We start from the raw sequence: 12249 nt of genomic DNA, 5'->3' as shown, positions 1-12249 counted from the left end.
TGCTTGGATTGTAAGATCCTTGGGGCAGGACTGTCTTTTTAATCTGTGTTTGTACAGCAGCTAGCACAACTGGGTCGGGGAATGGGATTAACTTCTCGCTTCCTGGGGATAATTATACAGCTTGTTTGAGAACTCCTTATTCACTAAAAAAAGCTGACTACCTCAAGGGACAACTAAAGCATAGTTTATTGGTTAATTCAAAATCCTAGGCTTGGGAGGGACTTTACATACTGTTCATTTAGTAAACGCTGATTAAATAAAATCTGGATTATGAAGTAAATATCCCAATTGTGCAAATTGCAATTAGATTCTTTCATGCCAGAATGTAACTGCACTAAAAAGGTAGTAGTATTCTGAAGTTAATTAGCAACGATAAGAAGAAGATCCAAATGAGGGGAAAGTGTGTGTAGGAAATTACTAAAAAAGAAAACCTGGTATTGAAATCATGGAATTTCTCACTTTCATGGTATCGTAATAATGATTATTGCCTATTTTAAGAAATTAAACCTACAGGGGTAAGCAGGTAAACTGGGTAAAACTCCATTTTCTACATTTTAAAGTTGTTTCAACTCTCGTTCTCTATTTTTGTCTCCGTTTACATCATGTTCTGTGTTTCCACAGCAACAGATAATGTAATGCAGTACCAAAACCAAATAAAACATAAAAACCAAAAAACAACCATAACAACAAAACCCCCAAACAACAACAACAACAACAACAAAAATACCCACCTCCTCACCCGCCCACACACAGAAAGAGACTGAACTCCTTTTATTTTTATTTTATTTTATTTTTTGGTATATTTTTACAACCCAAAAAGTAAGCACCATACCTGAAGTTCTCAGAATGTTTAACAAAATATTTTTACCATAAATTAAAAATACACATCTTGGCCCAATAGATACCAGGGACTTGATTCTTCAAAATCAGAGTGGTAGTCCTTGAAATTTGTACAGAGTAAGATGACTGCAAAAGGTGTATTGCAGTAGACACTCAGACCCTAGCAAACAACTGAATCCCTGAACCCAACAAAAAATAACACACATCCCCCAAAGCCATCATCCACCAAAAGGAAAACAAGTAGTTTAGTCTTGTTCTGTAGGATGTCACGAACATCTCTGGCCAAATATTAAAATGAAGAGTATTCCATAGAGGCAGTCCATAAAAAGACTTATCACCAGGCTCTTGAAATGCTCATTGAGAACTATGAACCGAGCTGAAATTAGATTGGGTTCTAGTTCTACAAGGGACAGCAGCCAGAAACATGTCTATTAGCACTACATGGGGGACATTCCATTACCTCCCATCACTTAATGACTCCTCCTTTAGCTGCCTATCTAGCTGCCACCTTTCACCTTAGACCAAAGAATAGCCCCTTCCAACCACTCCCTCACACATTAAAATTGTTGAACTTTTTTTTTGGGGGGGGGAGAAGGAGGGGACAAGTTGTGGTCTGATACCTTTCTTCTGTCCTAGGGCAGGCTGCCCCCTCCTCAGGCCCTTCAGCAGTCCATTAGTAATGTTCCCTGCCCACCCACCCCCAGCACCTTGGCACCCATTATAACATCTAATATTCTGAGAGTGATTTTCAGTGCTGTCTTATACAAATGCCTGTCATAAATTGAAATTAACATTATCTTCCCTTATAAATCATTTTGATTAGAGCTGGTTGGAAATTCTGTTGAAAGGCTTTATTGGATGGGAAATGCAGTTTCCACCAAAAACAAACAAACATGTGGGAAAATTTTCATTTTGCCATTTGACCCCCATCACCCAAATTTCCATTGGGAAAATCTAAAATATTCCATTTTGGGTTTGGCCAACCTCACTTAAAAGATTTCAGTTTGTCAAACTGAATCAATTTTTTTATTTGCAGGTGAGTTCAACATTAATCTGAATCTGCCTAAACTGCTGCAGTCCCTCAACAGAGTTGTGGTTCTGGTGCCTCAAGCTCCCAATTTACTCGGTGAGCTGGGCTTTCTGTCTGGATTACATTTCTCATCCTGGTTTCCCTTGTGGATGAACTGCCACAGCACATCCTGGGAACTCTACGACAGCAGCACACCATGAGACAGAAAGTCTGAGCTGATCAGCTACCCCCAAAATCATGAGGATAACAAGGCACTCAAATGATAAGTCCCAGGAGGCACTAGGGCAGCTCTGGCAGACACAAGTTAATGTAAAATTTACCCAAAATGAAATATTTTAATTCAGGTCAATAAACTGAAATTTTCTGATATTTCTGAATCAATATTTTTCCATAGTGTCTATTCCACAAAATATGTCTGTATTTCTATTTTTAATATTTTAATTATTCATCTTGATTCAGGATTAAAAACAAACATAAAAATATCAGGATTTGTTACAAGACAATTTCAAATTTATCACCAGATCTAATTTTGATCTGTAGACAAAATGTAGTCAGTAGTGGTCAGGAAATTATTTCCCCCTCCCCCTCACAAAATATTTTGACAAAGACAACATTATTATTATCAACATCATCCTCACCATCATCAATGGGGAGAGGTTAGTTGATAAACTGGAAGATTTTAACAAAAGAGAAAATGTTTTTATGAAAATTTCCATTTGATCAAAAAAACTATTTTAAAAATGTGTTTAAATGGGAACGTTTTGACCATCTCTGCAGAAAAGTTCTGTGTAGACCCAATCCTGTAAGATGCTCAGGACTCTCAATTCCCATGGACTACAAACAGAATTCGAGGGCACTGAGCAATTTGCATGACCAAACCCTATATATGCTAAGTATTATTACACCAAATATGGAAGGTTTTAGAGTAACAGCCGTGTTAGTCTGTATTCTCAAAAAGAAAAGGAGTACTTGTGGCACCTTAGAGACTAACCAATTTATTTCATATTGTTTTATGATCTCTGTGTGTATATAAAGTCTGCTGCAGTTTCCACGGTATGCATCCGATGAAGTGAGCTGTAGCTCATGAAAGCTCATGCTCAAATAAATTGGTTAGTCTCTAAGGTGCCACAAGTACTCCTTTTCTTTTTGCAAATATGGAAGGACATCTGAAACAATATTTGCTTACTTTCTTTGGCTTACATACACTGTACTGATTCCTGCACACAGAATCTGCTCTCAAATAATCCTTATGTTGATCCATTTTTTCCCAATTTTTTGGGACACATAAAATGAAAAGGGCAAATTCTTAAGCTTCATTAGTTTAGAGAAAAGCACCCTCTCCCCTCTACTTCTTAAACTACTGAAAATCTATCTATTCCTAAAATCATTCCAGCCTTAAGACCACATGCCACTTTATCTTTTGTGTTTGTTCACTGTAACAAACCATGCAATTAGATTGTAATCTCTAAAGTGAGGGAGTCTGTTCTTTGTTCAACATATTTTACCTACCGCAAAGTTGCGTGTGAAGTCTTACAGTATCAGGTAATTACTAACTAGTAAAAATATATTATAAACATTTTCTTTTATATGTATAAAATAGTATTGTTCCTACTTCTGGCTCCAGGCATCTCTCAACAGAACATTGACCTGAAGGCCAGACTTCCGACTGAGTAACTGAAGTCCTCAGATTATGATTTAAAGCCTTCAGGTTCCCGAGAATCCACCATTTGCACTAATTTAAACCTGCCCCATGCTGCAGAGGAAGGCAACAAACATCAGGGTCTCTGTCAATCTGACAGGGGAAAATTCCTTCTCAATCCCAAATATGACAGTCAGTTTGACACTGAGCATTTGCAAGACCCAACAATCAGACACCAGGAAAGAATTCTCTGTAGTAACTCAGAGCCCTCCTCATTTAGTATCCCATCACCAGCCATTGGGGATATTTGCTACTAGCAGTTGCAGATCAGGTATATACCTTTCTAGGCAGTCTATCATACCATCCCCTCCATAAACTTATCAAGCTTAGTCTTGAAGCCAGTTACCCCCACTGTTCCTCTTGAAAGCTGTTCCAGAACTTCACTCCTCTGATGGTTAGAAACCTTCATCAAATTTGAAGCCCTAAACTTGTTGATGGCCAGTTTATATCCATTTGTTCTTGTGTCAAAAAAAGTGCTTAGGTGTTAACCTAAATAATTCCTCTCCCTCCCTGGTATTTATCCCTCTGAATGTACTTATAAAGAACAATCATATCTCTCACAGCCTTTGTTCGGTTAGGCTAAACAAGCCAAGCTCTTTGAATGTCCTCTCATAAGGTAGGTTTTCCATTCCTCAGATCATCCTAGTAGCCTTTCTCTGCACTTGTTCCAATTTGAATTCATCTTTCCTAAACATCATAAACCAGAATTGCACACAGAATACTCCAGATGAGGAGTGCTGTATTAGTGCCTTGTATAATGGTACTAACACTTCCCTGTCTCTACTGGAAATACCTCACCTCATTTAGAAATTATACACTAAAGCAGTGCAAATAGAATAAAATACACAAGATACACAGACTATACAGCAGTTACAATGTAATACTTATGGTACACAGAGACCCTTCATACATACATGAAGCCTTACTACAATGCCATACTAAACCTCTTACAATGTAACATGCAAAACTTCTATACATATTGTGAAAAAGTTCCTCCTCTGCCTTTGTGGGTACTGCGCTTTTTGAAGGATTTGCTCACGACAGCCCTCAGTTTGGCCGCTTCTGCTAGATGCTCAAACCTGCCATTCACTCAGCTAACCTCATCGCTGTCCAGCATGGGAGAAAGGGAGAACAATCTCCGCAGTCTCTGTTGTCCCACCTAGTGGGTTGGAGATAGGCCAGACCCCTTTCCAAATTAGACCTTTCCGTCTGGTGTTGCTCACAGACCAGGTCAACTCCTCCTGTGTCCAATCAGGAGTTGGGCTGGATGTGGGGAACCCAGGCCCATCCCCTACACCGGGTTCCAGGCCAGGGCCCTGTGGATAGCAGCTGTCTACAATGTCCTCTGTATCAGCTGCATGACAGCTATAACTCCCTGGGCTACTTCCCCATGGCCTCCCCCCAGCACCTTCTTTATCCTCACCGCAGGATCTTCCTCCTGAAGCCTGATCACGCTTGTACTCTTCAGTCCTCCAGCAGCACGCCTTCTCACTCCCTACTCCTTGCACGCCCTCCACTAACTGATGGGAGGTCCTTTTTAAACCAGATGTCCTGATTAGTCTGCCTGCCATAACAGATTCTAGCAGGTTCCTGATTGCTATAGCGCAGCCCCCGCTCTGGTCACTCAGGAAACAGAAAACTATTCATCCAGTGGCCAGTATATTTGCCTTCGACCAGACTCCTGTACCCAACTCATCTAAGTCTATCACAATATGCATAAGAGAACACTATAACATTACGCATCAATGAAGCATCTACTATTTAACACTGACATCCTGTGAGTGCTGGCCAAAAGATCACAGAATGGGTAAGGTGGATTGCACTTGAACACAGGCACGGGTGCTCCCTGTGTGGGTGGCAACTGATCAGCCAATCAGTCTTGCCTCTCACTTGAGCTGAACCTCCTCCTTTCCCCTCCCTTCAGGTATTTTGGAGTGAGCTGAGTCATACCTGAAGAACTTTATTTCACCCCTATTTCTTATCTGTTATTGGTTGATTTGATCTGAGTCATAGAATCATAGACTATCAGGGTTGGAAGGGAACTAAGGAGGTCATCTAGTCCAACCCCTTGCTCAAAGCAAGATCAATCCCCTCCTAAATCATCCCAGCAAGGTCTTTGTCAATCCTAACCTTGAAAACCTCTAAGGAAGGAGATTCCACCACCTCCATAGGTTACCCATTCCAGTGCTTCACCACCCTCCTGTTAGGATATAGATATTCAAGCCTGTCGGTAAATTCCTGTACTCGAAGAATTTAGGTGTATTCTTATCACTTGGCTAGTTAGAGGTATAAAAGAAAGAATCAAAATCACTGTCTGCCAGTGTAAGGGCCTTCTCTTACTGTGACAGTCTGAGGCCCTGTTCTTAGGCTAAGGCCTTTGGCTATGCAGCAGAAGCAGCCATAAGCTGGGAAGCGAATGGTCACCTCCTCACGTTCCAAACTAGTCACATTGAAATAAGGTGCTATTGGGCTGTTAGGAATACAATCCTGTCCTGATAGTTCCTATCACCTCCAGAGAAAGGGAAGTGCCTAGAAGATGTAAAAGGAAACTTAGTTTGATAGCATCCTGTCTGGCACGAACTCACTTATCAATCGCTGGGATGTGAAATCCTCACTTCTGTATTGTTTTGTCATTATAGTTCCCACTTTGCTATTGTTTGTCTGTATAATCTCTGTCTGGTTCTGTGATTGTTCCTGTCTGCTGTGTAATTAATTTTGCTGGGTGTAAACTAATTAAGGTGGTGGGATATAATTGGTTACATAATCATGTTACAATATATTAGGATTGGTTAGTTAAATTTCAGGAAAATGATTGGTTAGGGTATAGCTAAGCAGAACTCAAGTTTTACTATATAGTCTGCAGTCAACCAGAAAGTGAGTGGGTGGGAGTGGGGGATGGGTGTCTGGGTGGGGGAAATGGGAACAGGGAATGGGGGTAAGGAAATTGGAATCATGTTTTGCTAAAGGGGGAAATGGGAACAGGGAATGGGAGTGGGGAAATTGGAATCATGTTTGGCTAAGGGCAGGAATGGGAACAGGGACACAGGTGTAAGTCTATGTGGTGTCAGAGCTGGGAAGGGGGACACTAAGGAAGGAAACTGGAATCATGCTTGCTGGAAGTTCACCCCAATAAACATCAAATTGTTCGCACCTTTGGACTTCGGGTATTGTTGCTCTCTGTTCATGCGAGAAGGACCAGGGAAGTAAGTGGGTGAAGGAATAAGCCCCCAAACACCTCCCAGTGAAAACGTTTTTCCTAACATCCAACCTAAACCTCCCCCACTGCAACTTGAGACCATTACTCCTGTTCTGTCATCTGGTACCACTGAGAACAGTCTAGATCTATCCTCCCTGGAACCCCCCTTCAGGTAGTTGAAAGCAGCTATCAAATCCCCCCTCCTTCTTCCCTTCTGCACACTAAACAATTCCAGTTCTCTCAGCCACTCCTCATAAGTCATGTGATCCAGTCCCCTAATCATTTTTGTTGCCCTCTGCTGGACTCTTTCCAATTTTTCCACATCCTTCTTGTAGTGTGGGGCCCAAAATTGGACACAATACTCCAGATGAGGCCTCACCAATGCCGAATAGAGGGGAATGATCACATCCCTGAATCTTCTGGCAATGCCCCTACTTATATAGCCCAAAATGCTGTTAGCCTTCTTGGCAACAAGGGCACACTGTTGACTCATATCCAGATTCTTGTCCACTGTAACCTTTTCTGCAGAACTGCTGCCTAGCCATTTGGTCCCTAGTCTGTAGCAATGCATGGGATTCTTCTGTCCTAAGTGCAGGACTCTGCACTTGTCCTTGTTGAACCTCATCAGATTTCTTTTGGCCCAATCCTCTCATTTGTCTAGGTCCCTCTGTATCCTATTCCTACCCTCCAGTGTATCTACCACTACTCCCAGTTTAGTGTCATCTGCAAACTTGCTGAGGGTGCAGTCCACACCATCCTCCAGATCATTAATGAAGAATATTGAATAAAACCGGCCCCAGGACCAACCCTCTGGGCACTCCACTTGAGTCCTCCATTTTGCATTTTCAGCTCTAAAGCATTAATTCTAAAACTAACTACTGTTTCATGCGAGCTAAAGCACTATGATATTGTCACCACCTTTGTTATTCTAACTCGGGGAGATAAGTTTTTCCGGATGTTTCACTCCCTCTCCAGATGCCTGTCAGTAGCTCTATGCAGGTCTCTGTCCTGGGTGTTGCAAATTTGTACACAGTATCAGAGCAGCTTTAAAAAACAAACAAAATGCCTTTCATATCAACCTCACATCTTGTGGAGACGGAGTATTTGCTAACTGGCAACAGAGCAGAATATAGCCAGAAATCAACTTAGAAAGTCACTGAGAAGAGACAGCTGTTCCCTTTTTCTGTCCTGCCAAGGACATGAACAGTGTAGATGATTTTCTAAATGATTTTGTTCTCTGTAGGTAGAAAGCCAATGCCCAGCATATGTCCAAGGAATGGAGCCTCATTGATAGAATGTGTTTTGTTTTTTTCGGGGTTTTTTTGGGGGCGGGGGGAGAGGGGAAATAACACGGGTAAGTGTATTATCTGATTTAGGTTAAAGTTCAAGATTACCTTGGCAGGTGAATCTTGGGTGCAGCCTCAATAAAACATTATCCTCATGGAATATTGTGTATGGTGGCTCAGCCATATGGGCCCCTACCATTCTACTGAAGTGATGTTCACTAGGAAGATGACTTTCACAGCTAAATGCATCAGTGAACGTGTCACTAGGGGTTGAAATAGGGACTCAATTAATGCTGATAGGACCAAGTTAACATTCCATGTTGGAGCAGGTTTATTTATGAGAGGGAAAGTTGAGACCAGACCCTTCAGAAAATGTACAGTCACTGGATGGGTGAAAATGGAGTGATTGTCAGTTGGATGATGAGAAGTGCTAATCACAAAGTGTACTCATAGAGAGTTAAGGGAAAGACTTGGGGTTTTCAGGCAAAAGGTAGTCTAAAATGGTAGGATTATCTAATCCTTCTGGGGACATCTGGTGCTCTTGAGACCTAGATGAATATATCTTACATTTAGCTAAGTAACTCTTTCTGGTCAATTCCTAATGACTACCGAAAACATCTTCTCTAGGTTCGATGCCCATCCAAATATGGGGCATGAAATGGAGAGACGGTTAAATGTTGGAATGTCATCTTGTCCATGTTCTGTGTCAAGAGGTCTGGGAAGGATTGGATACTGATGGGTGGGAAGGCTTACAGCTGGGGAAACAAAACTGAGGATAATCACTGCCCTGTCCTGCTGGATATTCCTGAAAACTCAAGGTGAAAGTAGGCTAGGAGGTGGGGGGAAGCATATTGTTATATGTCTTATTCACAAGTTTAGGAGGATATTGTTCCTGGTGTACTGACCTTGATCCGCCATTGGAACAGCATATCCTGCATTTCCTGTTTTCTTGTGACACAAACAGGGCCCAGGATGGAGGTCCCCATTGTCTGAATATGCTGTTTATCATAGAATCATGTAAGGGAAGGGAAGGAGGGGGTCTGTATGGACCATTGATGCCGCATTGCATGCTCCTTCAGATGTTCCTTATGTCTACAATCTGGTGCTTGCTAGGTTCAGTTGGGAAAGGGGGACAGATTCTGCACTTGATGAAAATATGTGCTTCTCTGAGGCAGTATAGGCACCTCTGGTTGTTGGTTGTTGCTGACCAGAAAGGACCTAGGCATAAGATACAATTTTTGAAGCCTGAAATCCTGCTAGGGGACTTGGAAGGGGTTGTGAATTGTAGCTAACTAAACTAGACTAAATTAAACTAACTAAACTAGTCTCTATACTATACTTCAACTTCTAATCTGTAAATATTGTAAACATATTTAGAGATTAGAAGTTGAAGTTTCGGCTCCATGGACACTGAAGAGGTTCTGTCACAGACCATGTAGATGTAGAAAGGAACTGGAGAAGTGGTCAGTCCACAACACCCCTGATACTGTAGGTTCAGAGAAGGAGGGAAGGAAGAGTGCAGGTATGGATTAAAGGGCATTGTTAGCAAAAATCTTCCAGTATCACATTATGAATCACATGTACACATGCAGTGGAAACACATAGGGACCAGCACTGGAAGAAGACTAGCTATTTTAGTTCAAAGATCTTGCTGTACTTTCCAAAGTTACTTAAGAATTATTACTCTCATTTTACAAATTGGGAAGAGGGGTAGTTAGGTTGAGAGTCTTGCATAAGCTCACATAAGGAGATAGTGGCAGAGTCAGGAATGAAACACAGAACCTGACTGGAACACAAAAGTCCCTTTACACCACTTCATTGTAAGGGGATGTTAAATGGGTGTAAATAATTGCAAATGAGAGTCAGGTTTGGAACACTAGACAAAACTGCTCTACTTAGATGCAACATTCTTTACATAAATAACTGGCTTGTGACACATAAATTATCTCAGTATAATGCACAAAATAATAAAAGAGCAATAGGAAATCTGATGGTATAAATACATACAATATAATTTAATAACCTTTCTCCATTTCTATGATGTTGTATTTGTACCAACATTTTAAAATCAATAATTTTCTAGCACACAACACTAATATTTTTAAAGGCAAAGCATTCTTTTTCCAATTTTTCCTAATTTACCTTGTGGAACAAATCACTAATTAGATATGCATAAGTGTCTACAAGAAAAACAAAGATGATATTTTTAACCATGTTTTTGCTGGACACATAGTATGTTGCATAGAGAACAGAAATGATCAAATTTGGTGTCCCCTATAATCATTTGCCAGCTTGGCATAGTGGATCCTCCCTCTCACTTGGAAGTGGCCTTTAGTTTTGGGCAGGCCTAATCATGCCCATCCCAGTACCCACAATAGGTACACAATATACTCAAATCCTGAGAAAAAGGTGAAATGTGGTGTTAAAAAATAGTATAATCCAAAACAGATCAGTCATTAAAAAGGAATCAGGATTCAACATTCTAACCTTTATAATGTCAAAGGAAACCCATTAGTAAATCCTTTTTTGCATATGTGGAAAAACCTATACAAACTTTGTAACCTTAAACCAGTTTTCCTTAAACTGAGCCATTTTTTTTAACCCAGCTTGCTGCATAGAGCTATGTGAGATCTACAAAATAAGCCAATTTTGAACAAAATGTGTTCAGTTGTGTTTGAGTTATGCATGTGCAAAAATTGAGATCAGAACATGATGGAAACTCATATGCAAAACTCAAAGATGGCTGAATGCATTTTACTTAAACTTTCAAAAAATAAATGTGTGGAATAGACCAAAAATAAAAGTTTAAGACCAAAAGGAATGTATTTGAAAATTTAGGAACAATTAAAGATTAAATTTACAATGGAAGTTGTATTTCAATCTAAATTATTTGTATAGTGATAATGATGAGAGGCCCATATCAGTTCTTAGGGTCTCATTGCTTTTGGGTCTCCCAGTCTAAATATATTACAATTTCCATATATGATGAGACACAATATGTGGATATAATAAGCAGACAGGGGAGCACAAGGTAACACTAAGAGGACAGTGATTATTGCATTAAACAACCATTGAATTATAAACTATATTGAGCTAAAGTTTCTATGATGGGGCTCCACCACCAAAGTGCAGCTTTCTCTGGGGTGGAGTGTGGCAGCTATTATAAAAGCACCAGGACACAGAAATTAAGGAGAGGAATATACGTGTGTTTAATTGTAAGTGACAGGATCTATGACCTTAGAACACATAAAACAACCCACACTCGGGTTGGATGGGTGGTCTTGTAGTTGTGGTGCTGGGTTAGCACTTAGTTAGAGCTGAGTTCAATTCCTAGACCTCCACAGATGTAGTGACCTGGGGTGAGTCACTTTGGTGTAGAAAAAGATCATTCCCTTTTGCAGAGGATTTGGATAGTTTGTAATCTGGTTCCCCCACCCCCAATTTGGAATGAAAACCAAAAATTTAGAAATTCTCCATGAATTTGCTCCATTGCTCTGGAGCAGTCTTCATAGAAGGCTACCAAGGAGCAGGGTAGGAGACCTGGTGGAAAGCCAGGCAGGAGCCCAACAGAAACCTGCCTGCCAGGATTCTGTCAGAAATTCATTGAAATTGAACCATCTCTGCAAAATGTTTTGCTCTTGACAACTTTGCAAACTTCTTTTGGTGGAATTTTTCTGCCCTCTACTTAGCCCCCAATTCATCAGTGCACATAAGCACATGCTCAAGTCTTGTTGAAGTCAATAAACCAGGCCTTCATCTCTCTGTACCTTAGTTCCCTGTCTTTAAAATGGGTATAACATACTTCTGTATATCATGAGGTGTTGCAAGCAGAAAGTAATTAATGTAAGTGAGGTGCTGAGGTACTATGGTGACCACATAAGATCTAGACAGACTCAGTGCACATATGGGGAACCTGCATTCTTGGATCCAGGCTTGGGATGTGCTCAGGGAAAGTTCCACTGTGAAAGTGTCTCCATAGGGTCAGGTCTATCTGACCATCAGTGGAGGGGAAAGTCCCAGAAATGGTACTCACACAGAAATAACATTCTCCTACTACTTGAGAAGGGGAGGGTGTAACGGGGTCCCCGGGGTGTAACCCGGACTGTGGGACTGCTGGGCCCTCCAAACACAACAACCTGGGCTGACTCTCATACTGTGATGCTAATGTCAAGCTACACATCTCTGACAGGCACTGCAC

Source organism: Lepidochelys olivacea (assembly GCF_965140295.1).
Source record: "Lepidochelys olivacea isolate rLepOli2 genome assembly, chromosome: 1".
NCBI lineage: Eukaryota > Metazoa > Chordata > Testudines > Cheloniidae > Lepidochelys > Lepidochelys olivacea.
The sequence above is the reverse complement of the archived record's forward strand: the minus strand, read 5'-3'. Positions refer to the sequence as shown.